The sequence below is a fragment of the Schistocerca serialis genome, chromosome 2, assembly GCF_023864345.2.
Source record: "Schistocerca serialis cubense isolate TAMUIC-IGC-003099 chromosome 2, iqSchSeri2.2, whole genome shotgun sequence".
In the NCBI taxonomy this organism is placed as follows: domain Eukaryota; kingdom Metazoa; phylum Arthropoda; class Insecta; order Orthoptera; family Acrididae; genus Schistocerca; species Schistocerca serialis.
This window is the reverse complement of record NC_064639.1, coordinates 315,729,049-315,749,446: the sequence shown is the minus strand read 5'-3', so window position 1 is coordinate 315,749,446 and position 20,398 is coordinate 315,729,049. Positions and strand designations below refer to the sequence as shown.

Sequence of the window (20,398 nt, the reverse complement as noted above, 5' to 3'; positions counted from 1 at the left end):
GAACGGTGCAAAAGTCATCAAGAAATATGGTATCAATTTGACATAAAAGGCAGGGCAAAAGGTGGCTTTGTCTCTTCTTCTTGAATGAAAACGTTATGGAGACCTCGCAGGCAGGACACAATCACTGGCCTTAACGCGGAGAAATGTAGCGCCTGCTGTCCAAATTACCGGCTATGCGAATCACAGATGATCCATGTTGTGCACCTCATAGCACACCACACCATCACGTCAGGGGCCGCACCCGCACGACAATGACGAAAGTAGTCTGGCAACGTTCATTCTCCTTGGAGCCGCCTCAAACGGGTACATCCATGGTGATGCTGAAACCGGACTCGTCTAAAAGACGAAAAGACGACTTCTATTTCCAGAGTTATCGCTGGGCGCACCACTGTCGTTGGGCATACCACTGCTGCTGTACCTCTGCTGCCGCGTCAAGTGAAGACATAACTGTGATTCCCGTGCAGACAGCCTGCGGTTTTTTTTCTTTTTTTTAATGTCTTCGCACTGCCGGTGTGGACTTTTGACTGGTCTTGCTGTATACAAGCTCATCCCATACATCATGGTAAATGACGTGGCTAGGCGTACCTACCCGGCTGACCAAATAATATGCATGGGCTGGGGGGGGGGGCGGGGTGGAAGCTAGTTGTATGGGGCCGTTATAAACCAGCAAATCGTTGATTATAGCCATCCTGAACCCACTAATCCCGTAACTTTCAGGAAACATTCCTCACTCACAAAGAAAGAAAATATGTTATGCGGACATGTGTCCGGAAACGCTTACTTTCCATGTTAGAGCTCATTTTATTACTTCTCTTCAAATCACATTAATCATGGAATGGAAACACACAGCAACAGAACGCACCAGCGTGACTTCAAACACTTTGTTACAGGAAATGTTCAAAATGTCCTCCGTTAGCGAGGATACATGCAGCCACCCTCCGTCGCATAGAATCCCTGATGCGCTGATGCAGCCCTGGAGAATGGCGTATTGTATCACAGCCGTCCACAATACGAGCACGAAGAGTCTCTACATTTGGTACCGGGGTTGCATAGACAAGAGCTTTCAAATGCCCCCATAAATGAAAGTCAAGAGGGTTGAGGTCAGGAGAGCGTGGAGGCCATAGAATTGGTCCGCCTCTACCAATCCATCAGTCCCCGAATTTGTTGTTGAGAAGCATACGAACACTTCGACTGAAATGTGCAGGAGCTCCATCGTGCATGAACCACATGTTGTGTCATAGTTGTAAAGGCACATGTTCTAGCAGCACAGGTAGAGTATCCCGTATGAAATCATGATAACGCGCTCCATTGAGCGTAGGTGGACGAAACTAAAATGAGCTCTAACATGGAAATTAAGCGTTTCCGGACACATGTCCACATAACATCTTTTCTTTATTTGTGTGTGAGGAATGTTTCCTGAAAGTTTGGCCATACCTTTTTGTAACACCCTGTATATAGAATGTAGATAGCGCAACGCCTACCTACTTTGTTCGATTATGCTGAAATGTGCAACATTTGATAAAGGATATCTTGTTATACACCATAAGCTGCGCTTCAAATTTGAATTTCCAAGCATGTAGTACACTTCAAACCAATATAATGTTTGTAGCATCCCGCCTTCTGATGTTAAAATTTTAGTAGCCTGTAGTGTAGATTCTATGGTTTGCAGCTCAACGTTTTGTCGAATCGGAGTCAACATAATCTCCAAACCTATAAATCTCATATTGACAGCATCTCGTTAATACTGTCTCTTTCTACGACCACTCACTGTCTCTCATCAAAAGTTTAAAAAGTTGTCGTTGGAGGCACTGAAAAACAAATAAATAAATAAAAGCAACATTACACATTGTCCTACACTGAGAACTATATGGATTTTAGTCCATTCGAACTGTGTCCTTACCTGCTCACAGACTTAACACATACACGACAGCAATGCACATTTTTACGAGTGGAAAAAAGGAAACTAAAATATATATGGCACCTATTAAACGATGGGCGACTGTCCCAAAGAAAGTGTGACCCTACGTCATAAGACATTCCTAAATGGAGGGGAGTCAGGACAACTGTGTAAATAGACGGAAAAACAACGTGTGAATTCCTGGGCTACTTGGCAGTCCCCGATTCAACAATTAAATGAAGATAGATCAGCATCGTGACACCTACATCAAGTAACTGAATTCACAGAAGAAAGAAAGGTTAGGGTTTAACGTCAGGTCGATGACAAGGTCATTAGACATCGACAGCAATTTAGGATTTTTAAAAGACAGGCCAGAAAATTAATCACGTCTTTTTCGAAGGGCATTCACCCAGCGTTATTTCATAAAAACAAAAAAGTTTACATCAGGACAGGAAGGCCAGACGGGTATTTGAAGCTAAATCCTCCAGAATGCGATTGCGCAACATAGGTCAGTTTCAATTTCTTGTACTAAAAATGACTATATCTGAGCAAATTTCATGCTACTGTTGAGGTTAACCAAGGAAAAATCTTGTTCTTCAATAAAATTGAATTTACATTTCTTTTGTCACAACAGGTGCCCGAATTTAAAAAATAGTTCCGTGTGGACTTCCAATGTAACACTAAAATCACTCAAGTTGCATTAGGAGTAAAGATGTCTTCAATGTAGAAGCCTATTTGGATTGTTTGAAGTTCGCCACGAGCTGGTAAACACGCTACTGACATGTAATAATTTTGAAGAAGTGACGCAACGAGACTTAGGTAGGGAAGAGAACAAAATAGCATTCTTACCCATTCAATAATTCTTTCGAAAGTATTAGGGGGAAAAAAGTTACAGCATTCAAAAGATATAAAATAAGGTTATAGGGGTTGTATTTACAATAACCTAGGAACGGTGTCTTTTGAAATGACTACCATCAAAGGACCAATCAACTTCTTAACGGGGCTTTCAACATCTAAGGAAAATGTGACATCGAGTCTACATTTCTTAGCAAACATATAAAAACAGTAAACAAGCACTTTGACAAGCTTCGCTAGCGCGAGAGGTTAACAAAAGCATAAGCTGGATTTAGGACGCCACACTTTTACCAAATGATTGACAATTTATTCACAGCTAGCTGTTACCTGTGGCTGCGCTCGCATATCAGTAGTTTTGTTATGGTGAGTGAATAAGCTATTGTACACGCAATGTCAGCTGTCCTGACATATCCGCGTGTTCCAGTAAGCATACCTAGTGATTCTTTGCTAAAATCTATGAAATGATAATAAAGAATAGAATTGTAAGTTTTATAACAAAGTACAGTATACCGCATTCATCACAACATGGTTTCAGAGAAGGGAAGTCAACAAAAACAGCATCAACAGATATAATTGAGCACATTCTTAATTTACTTGACAGGCAACAAAAGACTTGCGGGATTTTTATGGACCTATCTAAGGCATTTGATTGTGTGAACCACTCAAAATTAATGATGAAATTATATCAGTATGGAATTAGAGGAAAATGCTATGACATACTTAAATCATACATTACAAATAGGAAACAATGTACAGAAATCAGACATACTAGTGGGGGAAACATAACAAACTACATATCAGAATTACAAACAGTTAAACACGGTGTGCCGCAAGGGTCTGTGCTTGGGCCAATACTATTTATACTCTACGTAAATGACTTCCCTAACTATATAAATCAGAAACTTATAATGTATGCTGATGACACAACAATCATTTGCACAGCTGACACAAAGGAGGAGCTTGAGAAGGAAGCACTCCTGACTATTGAAAATGCAAATAAATATTTAACACAAAACAACCTGTTTATGAATCAGTCTAAAACAATGAATGTAGTATTTCAGACCAAGCATAGTGAAAATTATAATATAAATGTTAATATAAATGGAAACACTATTAAAGAAGTAACCAGCACAAATTTTCTAGGAACTATAATAGACAAACATTTGGCATGGGGGGAGCACATAGATGCACTGTGTAAAAAGATAAACAAACAGATCTTCATCATGCATAAAACAGCTAAGACTGTGGATGATAAAGTCCTCAGATCAATGTATTATGGACTTGTCTTCCCACATTTGTCTTATTCGGTTCATGTATGGGGAAATGCACAAGCTGGCTACCTAAAAAGAATATTCACAATTCAGAAAAGGGCAGTGAGATGCATTGCAAAAATACCACCAAGACAGACCTGTATGCAAGCTTTTGTACACTATAATATTATGACAGTATATTCACTGTATATATACCAAAGCATAATGGTGGTAAGGTCAAGTGATAAACACCTCCTAAATAAAGATGTACACAAACACGGTACAAGAGGAAATGAAAATTACTACATGATAAACAGAAATCTAAAACTGTCTATGACTGCCCCAGAAGAAGCAGGCAAAAGGTTTTTTAATAAACTCCCCAAAATCATTAAAAAAGAAACAGATCTAAAATGTTTTAAAAATCATTTGAAACTATATCTCACAGAGAAATGTATATACAGTTTGAGTGAATACTAAGATGTGTTTAAATATATCATTACTGAAATGTACCTGTAAAAATTATCATTTCTGTATGTTTTTTTGATTTGTGTGTACATATAATGTGAAACATGTAAAACCTTTGTATGATTATGGACTATTTCTGTTTAATCATTTGTTTCATTTATATATATATATTGAAATCAAGTTTGATGTTAATAGGCTATTGTATGACACACCCAATACTCTCAGCTGGATTTTCAGCTGGAGTCCATGGGCAAAGAATAAATAAATAAATAAATAAATTCTACGCGCAACTCGCCGATGTGGCGTAAAATCAAAAAATTTGCACCCGACTGGAGGTTCTAATCATGCAACCTATTGATGTCCTCTTACACCACCGAGTGTCTTGATTTCAATAATACATTTAATTTCTTCTACTTATTCAGCTCTTTTTTCCTTGAACCTTTAATACTGAGCCACAGCTTTATGACCAACTGGTTAATGGTGTGTTAATCCGCATCTGGAACGCTACACTGCAGCGATTCTGCCAGGCATGGATTCGACAAGTCATTGGTAGATTTCTGGAGATAAACGGTACCAGATTCTATGCACAGATTAAACAATTCCGGTAAATTACGGGCTGGAGATTTGTGGGCCTGGAACTAGCGGCTGATAGCGTCCTTGTGTGTTTCATCGGATTCATATCAGGCGAATTTGGCGGCTAAGACATCAACGTGAGATCACCATCATGCTCCTCAAACCACAGTAGCTCTATCCAGGCCTCCTGACGGATATTTATGTTACTGGAAGATGCCATCACCGCCGAGGAGGACATCGAACATGAAATAATGTAGGTGGCCCGTAACAATGTTCACGGAGTCCACAGCTTTGATGGTGCCTGCGGTTATTTCCAAGGTTCCGTGGAAGCCCAGGTGAATGTCCTTCATAGCATAACACAAACCCCATCGTCCGGCGGCCGAGGCATGGTGCACGTTTCGAGCAGTTGTTTGTCTGGATGACAACTTATCTCGATACGACCATCGACCTAATGTTAACTAGAAACGTGATTCACTCGACCGGGCATCACGTTTCCACTGATCCACGGTCCAATTTCGATGATCCCGTCACCGCTGCAATCAGAATCGACGACGTCGTTGCGTCAATATGCGAACACTTAAGGCTCATCTACTGCGGAGCCCCAATGTTCAGCAACGTGCGCTGAACCGTGAGGTCCGATCCTCCAGCGTCTGCACCAGCACTGCACTCAACCATCATCAGATCTGCCACAGACCGTCGCATATCCTTTTTTTACAGAGTGGGCGAGCTTCCAACCTCCACGTTTGTGATGATGCGTAGACGTTCATCTTCTTGTTGCCTATTCGTGGTTTCACCGTCCTTCAACCAATTTTCATAGAGGTTCACGATAGCCGACCAGCTTCGCCGTTTCCAAGAAACTCTTTCCCATGTGACGGGCCATAACAATCTTCCCTTTGTCAAAGTCGCTTATGTGAGTGGATTTCATCATTTGTACCTCGCATCGTATCTAGAATGATTCCCCTTTCGTTTCTGCTCCACTTACATATTTTCCGTACTGCGCCACATGTCAGCAATGCCATCAGTCGGTATTCAGTCTCGCAATGGATAGTTGTCATAAGGTTCTGGCATATCAGCATATGACTCACAGATGCTACTGTTTAGTTCGTCTTCCGGCTCTAGCAATCTCTCTCGTTCCGTCATGAAGTAATTGTAGCTTTACGTACAGTAATACTGTACCTTAATAAACATTTTCTACATATTCGACAGTAATTCATATATTACCTCATTGAAATAAATAATAAATAAATTATTTGCTACTCCCATATTTTGTGTGACTCCTTGTGAAACAATGTTAACCTTTCACTAAGCACTAGAGATGTATGGAAAACAGTTCCTTCTGAAGTGTTTTTACGCTTCGCTTACCGTAAAAGTTCTGAATAGAGTATTGTAAGTTTCCAGTATTGATTATAAAGATTACAGTACACAAACAGTTTAGATGTCGGTTTGTTTGCTCTTACATCTTTTATTTTTTAGCTATTCTCCGTTCGACACAGATATTGGCAGAAGGAAAGCTCTAGTTTGAAGGGAAAACCCATAACCAGTCGTAATAGCAGTTTTGGATAAAAACCAATAAGATTAACGAAGACTTCTCCGCTCGCAAAATTGCTCAATACTTTGTCCATCACAAATAACTTCCGTTTTCACAATAAAAAAGATGCTTTTATTAAAAGGAAAAAAAGCAAGATGAGTTTTAACTTCCAGTCGATGACGAGGTCACTAGAGACGGAAAAAAGTTCAGATTGGGGGGAAGAATGGGGAAGGAAATCTATCATAACCGATGCATTAAGCGATTTCGAAAAACGCAGAAAACCTAAATCTGTATCACCGGGCGAACATCTGAACCGCCGTCGTGCAGTGCTGGGCAGTAACCACCGCCCGACCTCAATAGCTATAACATACGAATAAGAACATTAATAAGACTCATCTCGTGATTGTTATATAAATTTTGCAGTGTAAAGACTCAAGAAGGTGCTGTACAGTCAAGTAACGCTACAAACTAGTCGCTGGTGTCGAATGGTGAGAGACCCAAGTAGGCCTTTTATTGACATGGTGCCACTTAAATACGTTGCTGCTGTCAGGCAGATACAGTCATCAAAACTGTGTAAATTTTCCGAGGAATCCATGTCGCCCAATGAAAAGTTTAGATACAGTCCTTAGGAGACTGAAATAACTTTAGACTTACACCTGTTTTCACTTTGAGACATTTGTGAGTCAATCAGGTCACTACACAAAAACTTACAATCTGAAGAACGTGGGAAATGCCATTTAAGAACTCCTAGATATAATGGAAATTCTTGCATATACTGCAGAATAAAATTCTGTTGTCAGTTGCATACTTATTTTTATTTCGCTTTACTGGTTTCGACAGATTAATCTGTATCTTCAGAAGCTTAATACTGGTTTAACAGATGTCAATACCTTCTTCAAGGAAGCATAATGCAATGACATGACCAGAAATGTATAATTATAGGCGATAATTATAAACACAGACCGATAATTTACAGAAAATTTATCACATATACATACATGTGATACATTTACTGTAAATTGTCAACCTATAGTTATAATTATCACATACAACACGTACATTTTTGCAAATTTCATGGCATTACGTTCCTGTGGAAAAGATATTGACATCTGCTAAACCAATATCAAGCTTCTGAAGATGACAGATTAATCTGTCGAAACCAGCAAAGCGAGATAATAACAAACTCACGACTGAATTCTACTCTAACGCATATACCATACTACAATCACTGAGAAAATGAACGCTATGAATAAAATCGCAAATTCTTATGTACGACCAGCAAAGCGAGATGATGATAAACTGACGACTGAATTTTACTCTGACACACATATCATACTACAGCCGCCGAGAAATGACAGCTATGAATAAAATCGCAAATTCTTATATACGACTGATTTGAGAATGAATGACAGTCGTTTACTGAATATAGCTCCTTAATACGTAGCTTTTATCCTAACTACTTCTCCGTGTTGATCCTGTTTAATACAGGTACTGTACTCAATATTTGGCAACTTAACTTTGAGGGCGAATGTCCTTCCTGTCGCCGTAGTCTTCAGTTGCGTCGCCTGTGCAACCTTTCTATGAACCGTGTAAACTTTGTTCTGTGTGTGATCGTATTTTAATTTTGTAGATCGTATTTTCTGAGGCGGAAAAGGGGGACCGGTCCAGCATTTGCCTAAACGAGCAAGGGAAACTGCCACCCCCCCCCCCCCCCCCCCGCCACCCCGGCAGGCCAGGAAAGGACAGCGATCACGACCGTTATAATCCGCCATCCGCCGCGCGGATTCGATCCGAATCTGAAACACCTTCCAGTCTCGCAAACTGGGCGCTGCTTATTATTCTATACGAACAGGTCGTAGCTTTCATCCTGACGCATTAACTTGTCCCATTTTAAGTAAATTTCCGACTTGTTTTGAAAAAGGTGGAAAAAAAACGCAACACTAGGCGTAGATTTGGCCGTGGGAACCAGGAATGGAGCCTTGCTCTCCTTCGAGCAGTTATACTTTTTATTTTTTTTTCCTCGTTCAAATCCTTGGCTCGGAACTACCGATACGATATGTGAAGGCAACCAACTTACAGACAAAACTGCGTGACCGATACCAGATAATGCATTTGTTGGTCTACTAAGTTGGAAAGCCAGTTATTACCTTCCAGCGACCCCTGTGTGGCAACAATGACAGCCAACATTACATACGTTATCAATAACTTCGTAAAGCAACGGGAAGTAACAGTCAAAACGTCGGCGTTCACATTACACTTGTTGACTTAATCGCAAGCAATCTAGGATGAATTCGAAACATGTTCCCACTGCGGAAAAGCATCGCAGTTTAGCACAACGTAGCTCTCTGGAGCATCGATTCAATCCATATACTCTTTTCCTTTTTTTTTCTTTTTTTTTTAAATCTTTATGGCCAATTACTTCTAAATGTACATTCTGGTCATCTGCGATCAGACAACATGATCATTTGGTTGCAGACTAAGCGAGTATCTAAAGCGAGGAAAGAACAGGGATCTGGAACTGTGTGAATCACTACTACTACTACTACTACTACTACTATTTTTTAACTGACGTTCGTAGCCAGAAAGCTCACATCTCAGGCTTTCGTAGCAAGTCAGTTTACATCTATTTGTCGTTAGGGAGTTAGTCAGTACCCTCGCTCTCTACTTCGCAAGATCTGTTCAGTGCTAAATATCTGTGCAGTTCAGCGTGACGTTGCTGGCGAACACAATTCCACTCACGTGAAACAAACGTAAGCGCCTGTCTGCTATATTCAAATTCATATAGCGAAGTTCAGTAGTGGATATACCAATGTTAACATAGGTAATATCTGAGCTATGGTTCTCTTACAGTTGTTGCATCTGACATGAAGTTGTAATTACTCCGTAGTCAGGTAAAAGTTATATTTAGTATAAGGTACTAGGATTTGGGGTCATATATCGCAGCTAATAATGCATCACTTTTCAACAAATGTGAATAATTAATAAAACGTAAGGGAAGCTGTCCTCAAAGTAGAAGTTGCCATAAGTTCAAATGGTTCAAATGGCTCTAAGCACTATGGGACTTAACATCTGAGGTCATCAGTCCCCTAGACTTAGAACCTAACTAACCTAAGGACATCACACACATCCATGCCCGAGGCTGGATTCGAACCTGCGACCGTAGCGATCGCGCGGTTCCGGACTGAAATGCCTAGAACCGCTCGGCCAGTTGGCATAAGTAGAACAAATTAAGCAGCAATTTAATTTCAGGCAAATTAATAACAGTCGAATATAATTGCGGAGAACTTATGTCGCAACCACCATTTCCATGGTTTTGCAGTGAATTGTGATTGTCCCGTACACGTTAAAGAGGTTAAAGGGTAAGATTATTAACTTTTGTGTGCGTCTGCAAGTGTGTGAGCCGAACGCAAAACATTAAACGCAAATGAACCACAGGATAATAAGCGGGGGTCTATAATTAATGAGCTGAAGAGGTACGCCGTATAAATGTAATTCACTCATGTTGTCTTCATGCTAACACTAGCCTCTGCGATGTAACAACACAGTTCTGTACATGGCTGACGTAATCAGTTCACACACACACACACACACACATACACACACACGCGCGCGCGCAGGGAGGGAGGGAGGGAGGGAGAGGGAGAGGGAGAGAGAGTGGCTTTTCGCCCACGGCGGTTCTTCGTGTTATTTTAACGGCGTTAATGGTGTCGTTACTATTACGGAGTCGCCAAATTTTCTATTCTCGTTTTGTATACTCATGAGATTCAGATCAGTCTGCTCCGTTAATTGCCCCTTTAAGAACGCTCCTGCTGACCTTCCCAACCGTGCAGATTGTAAATTAAATTCAATTGACTTCAGCTACACGGAACAGCTGTTCGGGGACCACTAAGCAGGAAGGGTAGAGAGCGACCAGGAAGACCAGTAAATAACCGGCCGTCCCTCATGAGACCATGTGGTGGTCCAGCTGACCAGTCACACAGTTCGTAAACGCATGAACCTGTTGAGCTGGTTCAGTTTTTACTTGGGCGCTCACCTCGCAATGGAATGAAATGTATTCGGCGCTAGGATATTACAGACTAATCTCTGATTTTCCCACGGTTGAATTTTACTTCCACACAAAGTTGCTCCAGACGTACGGACAGAAAAAATTTCATCTCACTGCTAAGACTTTCATTTCAGGGTACTGACCAGCTTCGTCTGTTCAGCTAACAGTTCTGCTCAGTTCCGACTAGTCTTGGCCGTCAGGATGCACACTATGTCTTTATTTAGATCAACTTAACAACGTAAAAAGATAAACGTCGCACCTGAGAATCGGCAGCCCAGCTGCGTCGGTGAACGGCCGACATGGGAAGTGTAAGAACGTAGTAATGTACCACTTACTCAACTGCCGCGTTCTCACACAGTTCCGTGGCAGCACTTTCCATTTCATTCACGCGGTAACGCCACGTTGTGACATCCTCCGTAACGCGTGGAATACAAACAAGATTAGTTACTTCTTTCTCTATGTCACTGGAAAACATGTAACATTCGGCAACTAAAAAAGATCACTGGCAGCACGGGCATACTGTTAAACGTATCTCCAACATTAGACAGTAGGAATACCGTTTTAGGTGTCTCGTAAAGAGGTTCTTACTACACGTTCAGAAACGGAACGTAATACATCTTTTTCACCACTAGTTCACATACAAGAAGTGCAGAGCTCGACAGTGGACAACCGAATGGTCTTCACTGAATTGAATTTTCATGATAGATTTAGGCTGGTGAATGTGGTAGTTCTGCTTGAGCAGGTTGTAACAATACTTAGAACAGTTATCCACAAGACTGCCATAAATCATCATTTCGGCATCAAAATCCTAGACATAAAACCTACAGTAGCATTTTATTGGTGATCTGTTTTTAGCAGAAAGGGTGCTATAAGCTGCCCAAGCAGGACAGATACAACAGAGTATTAAAAGCTTGTTCCAACATATCAATAGAATTCTCAGCCACATATGTATTAGCTCACTGAAACAGTGCATTTTTTCCAGATAGACTGAAATACACTATTGTTAAACCATTGCTTAAAAAAGGGGATAGGTTTGATGCTAACAACTACTGCCCAATCTCACTTCGGACAGCTTTATCCAAAATTCTTGAAAAAGTAATGTATTCAAGAGCAGCCTCACACATTTGTAAAAATGAAGTACTAGTAATATGTCAATTTGGTTTTCAGAAAGGCTTTTCACTGATCAAAATCACCTACACTGGGACATTGTGAGATCTCTCAAAGGCTTTTGACTGTGTAAATCATGAAATTATTCTAGATAAGCTTAAGTATTGTGGAATGAGTGGGACAGTGTGCAAATGGCTCAATTCATATTTAACTGGAAGAATGCAGACGGGTAAAATTAACAGTAGAGATAGTCTGCATAAATCAGCAGAGTCCTCTAAGTTCTTAATATATATTAATGACTAGCCCCTCTATATTCATGAAGATGCAAAGCTAGTTCTTTTTGCTGATGATACAACTGTAGCAATCACACCTAACAAATAAGAATCAACTGAGGAAACTGTAAATAATGTCTTCCAGAAAATTATTAAATGGCTCTCTGCAAATGGACTCTCATTAAATTTTGAGAAAACACGGTATATACAAGTCTGTTCAGTAAATGGCATAAATACCATTGATAAATATAGACTTTGAATGGAAGTCTGTTGCTAAGGCAGAATATTCAAAATGTATCGCTGTGTGCACTGATGAGAAATTGAACTGGAAGAAACCCATTGATAATCTGTTGAAACAATTAGGCTCAGATACCTATGCTATTAGGGTTATCGCAAATTCTGGTGATAAACGTATAAGTAAATTAGCCTACTATGGCTATTTTCATTCACTGCTTTCATATGGCATCATATTTTGGGGTAATTCATCATTACGAGAAAAAATACTCGTTGCACAAAAGTGTGTAATCAGAATAATAGCTGGAGCCAACCCAAAATCACCTTGCAGACATTTATTTAAGGAACTGGGGATATTCACAGTACCTTCGCAATACATATATTCACATACGAAAATTGTTATTAATAACCCATCACAATTAAAAAATAATAGCGAACTGCATAGCTACAACACCAGAAGAAAGAATGATTTTTCACTATTCTGGATTAAATCTGATTTTGGCACAGAAAGGGATGAATTGTGCTTCCACAAAAATCTTTGGTCATTTGCCAAATAGCATTAAAAGTCTGACAGTTAGCCAACCAACAATTAAAAATATATTAAAAGAATTTCTGAATGACAACTCCTTCTACTCAATAGATGTATTTTTAGATATGAAGTAGTACACATTACACTGTGTAATGAAAACTTATGTTAAACTGACACTTTCCACATCATTACGAAATGTCGCATTCAGTATCTGTGGAAGAAGTATTAACGTAATGTAAGGACAACTGCAACAGATTATAAACTGAGAAAATTTCCTCCTGGTGTCTCCATACAAAAATACGTCATTACTTGGGGGAAAAGCAGAAAGAAAATAATTGTTTAGCAGATTCATCCAGTGTCTTAGATATATGGGATCATTCACAGTGGCATATATAAAACGTGCCTGTCAACTACTGCCTTTAGTTAAAGCATGATGAAATGTCTGCTATTTCTATGTTGAGTTTTTTCTTCAGCGGACAGTCATTTCTGCAATCCTCCTTGGTATTCACATATATTTACTACGGCCAATGGCTGAATTCTGTCCAGAGAACAGTTTGTTAAGATCTTGTACAGACATTTAGATCAGTTCTACAAAAGTTATTACAATACATTTTATAATTCTTTTGGTGAATTGTGAAGATCGTGGTCTCCGAGCTGAGAGAGGGCGCAGCAGAGCAGCAGCACCACTTGTGTGATAAACTGTAAATTAATTTAGTCTTTGTTTTCTGTTCACATGCTTCTGCAAAGAAGTGAACTGTACATGTGTATTTTACTGTGTAGACTAATGGTTAGAAAATTAAACATAGTTTTTGTTTTTGCGTAAGTCTTGTGAATATCCGTGTGTAGGGCAGCTTCCTAGTATAAATTTTCCATGTAGAGAAATGTATTTCTGTTTAATAGCTTGTGGTCTCAGAGTTCAGTGAGAAGTCTGCACACTAACTTTTAGGGTTACTTTATTCTTCTCTGGTATATTCTCAAACTCAGTAGCGCCATTTGAGACCATATATCTATTATATACACAATACGATATGGCTAGGGACTGTGCTTGTTGTGAGCGGACACAAGAAGAGTTGGCTGCTGTCCGTAAACAGATGGAACCTGCTTTGGCTACCATCGACAAGCTTCTCGCTAATGCTCAAAGTTGTGGTGACATCAGGGCGTCAGTGACGAGACCAGCGACACCTCTGGTGCCACTGGAATCTGCTCGTGGTCCGGACGTCGCTGCGGCTTCTGATACGCAATATCTGACCAGTCCGTCCTCATTCCAGAGTGGGTGGCAGACAGTGGTGGGTTCGTGTGTCACTGGACAGAGAGCGAAAGAGGGAGCAGGCTGTGTGGCTGGCTCTCTACGTCTTAGCAACAGGTACGAGGTGCTTCCCAGTGTTGTTGATAACTCTGAGCCAGCTCAGGATGCCTCTCCTGTTGGGGTCGATTTCCTTCCCAGTCCCGACAAGTACAGAGAGTGGGTATGCTAGTCATTGGGAGCCCCAATGTTAGGCGGGTGATGGAGCCCCTCAGGGAGATAGCAGGCAAGGCGGGAAAGTATTCCAGTGTGCATTCAGTATGCTTGCTGGGAGGTCTCATCCATGATGTGGAGGAGGCCCTGCCAGCGGCTATCAAGCACACTGGGTGCAACCAGCAGCATGTAGTGGCACACGTCGGCACAAATGACACCTGCTGCTTGGGTTCGGAGGCCATCCTCGGCCTCTTTCGGCAGCTGGCTGATTTGGTGAAGGCAACTACAACACACACGGAGTGCAGGCTAAGCTGTCTATTTGTAGCATCGTACCCAGGATTGATCGTGGTCCTCTGGTTTGGTGCAGAGTGGAAGGTCTAAACCAAAGGCTCAGACAGCTCTGTGACAGTATCTGATGTTAATTTCTCGACCTCCACAACTGGGAGCAGAATTGTAGGATTCCCCTTAATAGGTCAGGCGCGCACTACATGCAGGAAGCAGCTACTAGAGTAGCGGAGTACATGTGGCGTGCACATGGGGCTTCTTTAGGTTAGAGGACCCCTCCCTTGGGAGCAAACACGATATGCCTGTTATATCAGCCACAGCAACCTCAGAGAATCCGGGTCCTGGCAAATCAGAGACAGAAAAGATTAATATGATTTTAGTAAACTGCAGGAGCATCCAAGGAAAGGTCCCAGAATTAGTATCGTTTATTGCACAGATAATATTGGGAACAGAAAGCTGGTTGAAGCCAAACATCAATGACAATGAAATCCTAAGTTCAGACTGGAATGTTTATCAAAAGATAGGTTAGTCGCCAATGGTAGCGGCGTGTTTATTGCAGTAAAAAATTTGATAAAATCTAGTGTGGTTATCACATATTCCGAATGTGAATTAATCTGGGTGAAACTAAATATTAAAGAACGGTCAAAAATGGTGATCGGATGCTTTTATAGACTGCCTGGGTCAGGATCTGTAGTTGTAGGGACATCTTGTCCGAAAATTACCTCGAGCAGATAGCTAAAGTACCAACTCGTGAGGGTAACGTCTTAGACCTCCTGGCAACAAACAAACCTGAACTCATCGAATCAGTAAACGTGGAGGAAGGTATCAGTGACCATAAGGCTGTGACAGCATCTATGACGACTGGTAATACAAGGAATGTTAAGAAAGGTACAAAGATATATTTGCTCAGCAAGGGTGACAGGATACAAATTTCAGAATATCTCTGCAGTCAGCATCAAATATTCGATGATGAGGACGACGATGTGGAGAACAAACGGAAAAAATTCAGAAACATCATGTAATATGTCTGAAACAAGTAAGTTCCGCGTAAGGTCTTAAGGGATGGGAAAGACTCACCATGGTTTAATAGCCGAGTTAGAAAAGTGCTACATAAATAAAGAGCACTTCATCTCAGATTCAAGAGAAGTGAAAGCCTAGCTGACAAACAAAATATGAACAAAGTGAAAATGAGCGTAAGGAGAGCAATGAGAGAAGCAAGAAGTGTTCAATGATTTTGAAAGTAAGACATTGTCAACTGGCCTGAGTAAAAACCTAAGATATTTTGGTCGTATGTAAAATCAGTAAGTGGGTCAAAATCATCTATCCATTCTCTCAGCAACAACAACGCCACTGAAATCGAAGATAACAGACAGAAGGCCGAAATGCTCTCCTTCTAGCAGTAATTTATCGTAGATTGCTTGAGAAACGAAAGGTACATAATGACTGGAGAAAAGCGCATGTCATTCCCGATTTTAAGAAAGGTCGTAAGACAGATCCACACAATTATAGACCTATATTGTTGACGCCAATCTGTTGTAGAATTATGTTCAAGACTTATGACGTTCTTGGAAAATGAATAGCTCCTCTATAAATATCAACATGGATTCCGCAAACAGAGATCCTGGAAAACTCAGCTCACTCTGTTCCTCCATAAGAGCCACAGCGCAGTGGACACCAGTGCTCAGGTTGATGCCGCGTTCCTTGATTTCAGTAAGGCATTTGACACTGTCCCGCATTGCCGTTTGATTAAAAAAAAAACGAGCTTACAGAGTATCGGGGTAGACATGCAATTGGATTAAAGACTTTCTTGCAGATAGAACTCAATATATCACTCTTAACGGAACTAAATTGACAGATGTAAAGGTAATATCCGGAGTACCACAGGGAAGTGTGATAGGAGCATTGCTGTTCACAATATATATAAATGATCTAGCAGAAAGTGTCGGATGCACTTTCAGGCTATAAGCAGATGATTCAGCTGTTTATACCAAAGTATCAACGCCAGAAGATAGTTAGAATTTGCAGAAGAACCTGCAGAGAATTGATGAATGGTGCAGACTCTGGCAGTTGACCCTAAACATAAATAAATGTAACATATTGTGCATATATAGGAAAAGAAATCCACTACTGTACAACTACACTATTGATGACAAACAGCTGGAGACAGCTTCTGCCGTAAAATATGTAGGCATAACTATCCCGAGTGACCGTAAGTGGAATGACCATATAAAACAGATAGTGGGAAAAGCAGGACTGATAGACAAGATAGAGAAGATCCAACGAAGAGTGGCGCGTTTTGTCAACGATATCATTTAGCTATGGAGATGCTAAACAAACTCCACTGGTAAACGTTACAACAGGGACATTGTGCATCACAGGCAGATTTACTACTGAAATTTCGGTACAGTACTTTTCAGGAGGAGTCAGACAACTTATTACTCCCCCCACATACATCGTGTGTATTGACAAAGAGGAGAAAATTCGAGAAATTACAGCCAATACATAGGCCTACCGACTGAGAAATTACAGCCAATACAGAGGCATACCGACAATCATTCTTTCCACACACTATTCACGAGTGGAACAGGGTTGGAGAGATCAGATAGTGGTACCGAAGGTAACCTCCACCGCACACCATTAGGTGGCTTGCAGAGTATGATGTAGATGTAATCTTTGTTTTTGTCAGTAATGCAAATTACTTCAATGCACCTGTGCAGTTTCTTATGAAGCATTTCTCGTCCCTATTATTCAATTTCCACCTATATTTTAACCTCTCCTGGACTTTTGTTTTTCTTTAGCCTCATTATCTTTTTCTTAATTTTTTGCAGATAAGGTCGTGAGCAATCCTGCTCTGCTATAGCTGTAAATTCAAATGCAAACATCTTGTTAAGGTATTCACAATTCAGCATACATGAGAAACACCTTTTTCCTCTTCCAGCTATATTATATCCAACAGTCGAAACAAAATACTTCCATTACTAGCTTTAATAAACACTGGTCTACTTCTCTCTCTCTCTTCCTAAAGTATATATATTTTTTGTACCTTTTCTTGGTATTGATACCTTATAATTCCTCAAAATCATCTCTGATTATGTTCTGAATTAACTTCTCTTGGGTCTTCTGAAAATCTATTGGGTTGCTTTATGCATGTCTGAATTATGGTAATATTTACCAATGTGACAGAGGAGCAGCACCAGCTGCTGCAAGTAGCTTGATACTAGTGAAGTGAGAATTGACCCTAAAATTACTTTATTCAAATTTTGTATTGTCCTAAAGGAAATTTTTGTCTCTCAGCCCGTTTTTCTTTGCTTCCTCACCTCTGTAAGTGCTTCTACACATTCCTCTCGAAACTAGTCATCTTCCCCATGTAACTTCCTTTGACCACTCCATTTGCTGTTGTATTTCAGTCTATTTCCATTCTGGAGTCCTCTCAACATTTTCCCTCAACTGCTTGGCAGCTATTACTGCATGTTTTTGGAATGGTTCATTATTCACAGCGTCTAATTCATCAGCACACTATCATATTTCCTTCTGATTATTTCTGCCTCCCCCTTTCTGTTGTACCTAAACACACAAAAAAGTGGTTCCTGTCATATTTTGCACCTCTGGCTGTTTTTACATGAATCATACTTGACTCTGGTTTTGATAGTGGTATGGTCAATCTGTCTGCCTACTCTTCTGTCTATGGAAGTGTCACTGAAAGAAGATCCCTGTGAGTTGTAGAGGGCTTGGTGTAGCTGATCTGAGTGTCAACCTCAACCAATGTGATTTTGTATACATCTTTACAGCAGTGCCTCTGTGCAGTAGCACTCTATTATAGTGATGCCCATGTTAGTCTGTACATGTCTTCATGTTACAAGCTCGTACGGTTAATATAATATGTTAGTAAGTTAACAAAACATCCAAGTAAAATTGTACAAATTTGATGCTAAATACAGATAAAAGCATATAATATTAAAACACACACACACACACACACACACACACACACACACACACACACACACACAGAGAGAGAGAGAGAGAGAGAGACAATGGTCCAGAAGATCTATTATCTCTGCCTTCAGCTTCTCTTCTGTGGGAAATAAACTACTACTAAGGAACTAATGTAGTCTCTTTGTTCAGCTGGTCAATCCACAGACTACAGACTGCTAACACCATTTGTTGTACTAACAGGATGCTTTTGATATAGATGCAATAATCCACCTTAAAACAACTACAGTGGATGAGAAAAAAAAATCCCGGAATTTTCCCGGATCTCCCAGTTAAAAATACACTTTCTCCCAGGCGAAAATACACTTTTTCCACATTAAGTGACAGTATACTTTCCCTCGGAACTGTAAAATTTGTGAATCATTTGAATGGTTATAGTTTTATACAGCAGCTTATAATTTCCTGGCACTTTAGAAAGCAAAATGCAGCGGTAAAAAGCATGTTTTGGAATGTTATTAGATGTGCAGCAACGTGTACACTGTATATTTTCGTATTACGGAAGTATAAATTGGCATTCCACCGAACACCGCATGTTACTTTCCGAAGCATTGAAATCAAGATTGCGATGTGCTTTTGTAAGCCAGTCATAGCTCATGTCATATGATCTCGCCAGCCGATAACAGCGGATATTCAGAGCATAGCACACGTGATGTAGTCAGCCAATAGCAACATAACTGTTAAGTAGTGCAATCACACAAGACTTTGAAGTGCCATAAAATTGAAACAACAGAGAGAGAATGCTAAAATTTGGTATGGTTAATTATCTGAATAGGGAATACAAATAAGTCAAATTTCATCCAAATGTGCAATGGTTGGCAAGATGGCCCAGATGACTTGAGGTAGATTGACCCTTATGCACATTAAGTTATAGAGGGACCTAACATATAACTTTTTTCACTTCTAAATACAACTGTGGCTCGCAGGCCTCCTCTGCATCACAAGTCTCTCTTTTGCGCTCCAAATTTCTGAGTAATGATAATGAGGAAGAAAACCTTTGAAGATAGGATGTTTGTTAAAATAAAAGAAAAAGCACTGACTCAGTAGGATGTGACTCAGACATGAAATCTGCTGCAGCTTACTTGAGCTATGTTTCGATTTTCTACATCCAGAATTGCACTCTCCAACCAACAATATGGAAAATACACTGTGGACTAATGTCATGCAATCAGCCTCTACTTTTGTTATATTCATGAACATTGCACAAATCTACGTATAGCAATTTAAAAAATTGCATGAAACGTAAATCATAATTATCAGATGGGAATTTGAATCCTGACCATCTCTAAGGTGTGTCCAGCTTGAAATAGACTGGTAGGAGCAATTTTGCACTAATAGAAGAGACCACTGTCAATACAAGCTTCTATTTCACAGGGAATGAGGTTTCTTTTTTCATGATTAGATTAGATATCCGATTGTGGCTTTCTTAGATGTCATGCATTTATGATCGGATTAGAGGAGGCTAAATCACTTTGATCTCTCTGATTCTTGAGAGTGTGAAGACAGCAGTGTTGTGCCACACCTCTTGAGTGCACAAAAACACTGTCATGTGCCAGGGCTACTCCACTTTTTTTTTACTTCGCTCAAGCAATAACTAATGCCATAATGCAGGATATAGAAAGTGTCCCCAATAAGGGTTATAGCATACAAAACACACTAAGAGGTATCAACACACCTCTGTTTGCTGGGATGTCCGCATGTTATCAATTGAACACATTACGGATATGCAACAATCTGCCAAGTGCCACTGGATGGATGATCTACTCTTGTAAGTGCAGAAAGACTGATGGAAAGTGCCTCAGGCCACTCCCTGACTGCTTATAGTCTCTGATCATGCATCCCTCGATCATTTAAATTTTCACATTTATGAAATCTAAGTATGGTCAGTGAGGTGCGGGTTCTGGGTATCTAC

The 20,398-nt window shown here is 40.3% G+C and overlaps 1 protein-coding gene across 4 annotated transcripts in view; it reads right to left on the bottom strand.

Moving 5' to 3' along the window:
* LOC126457111 (RING finger protein 17) overlaps nt 1–20,398 on the bottom strand; it is a 505,497-nt gene that overhangs the window by 404,927 nt on the left and 80,172 nt on the right. The window lies entirely within an intron of this gene.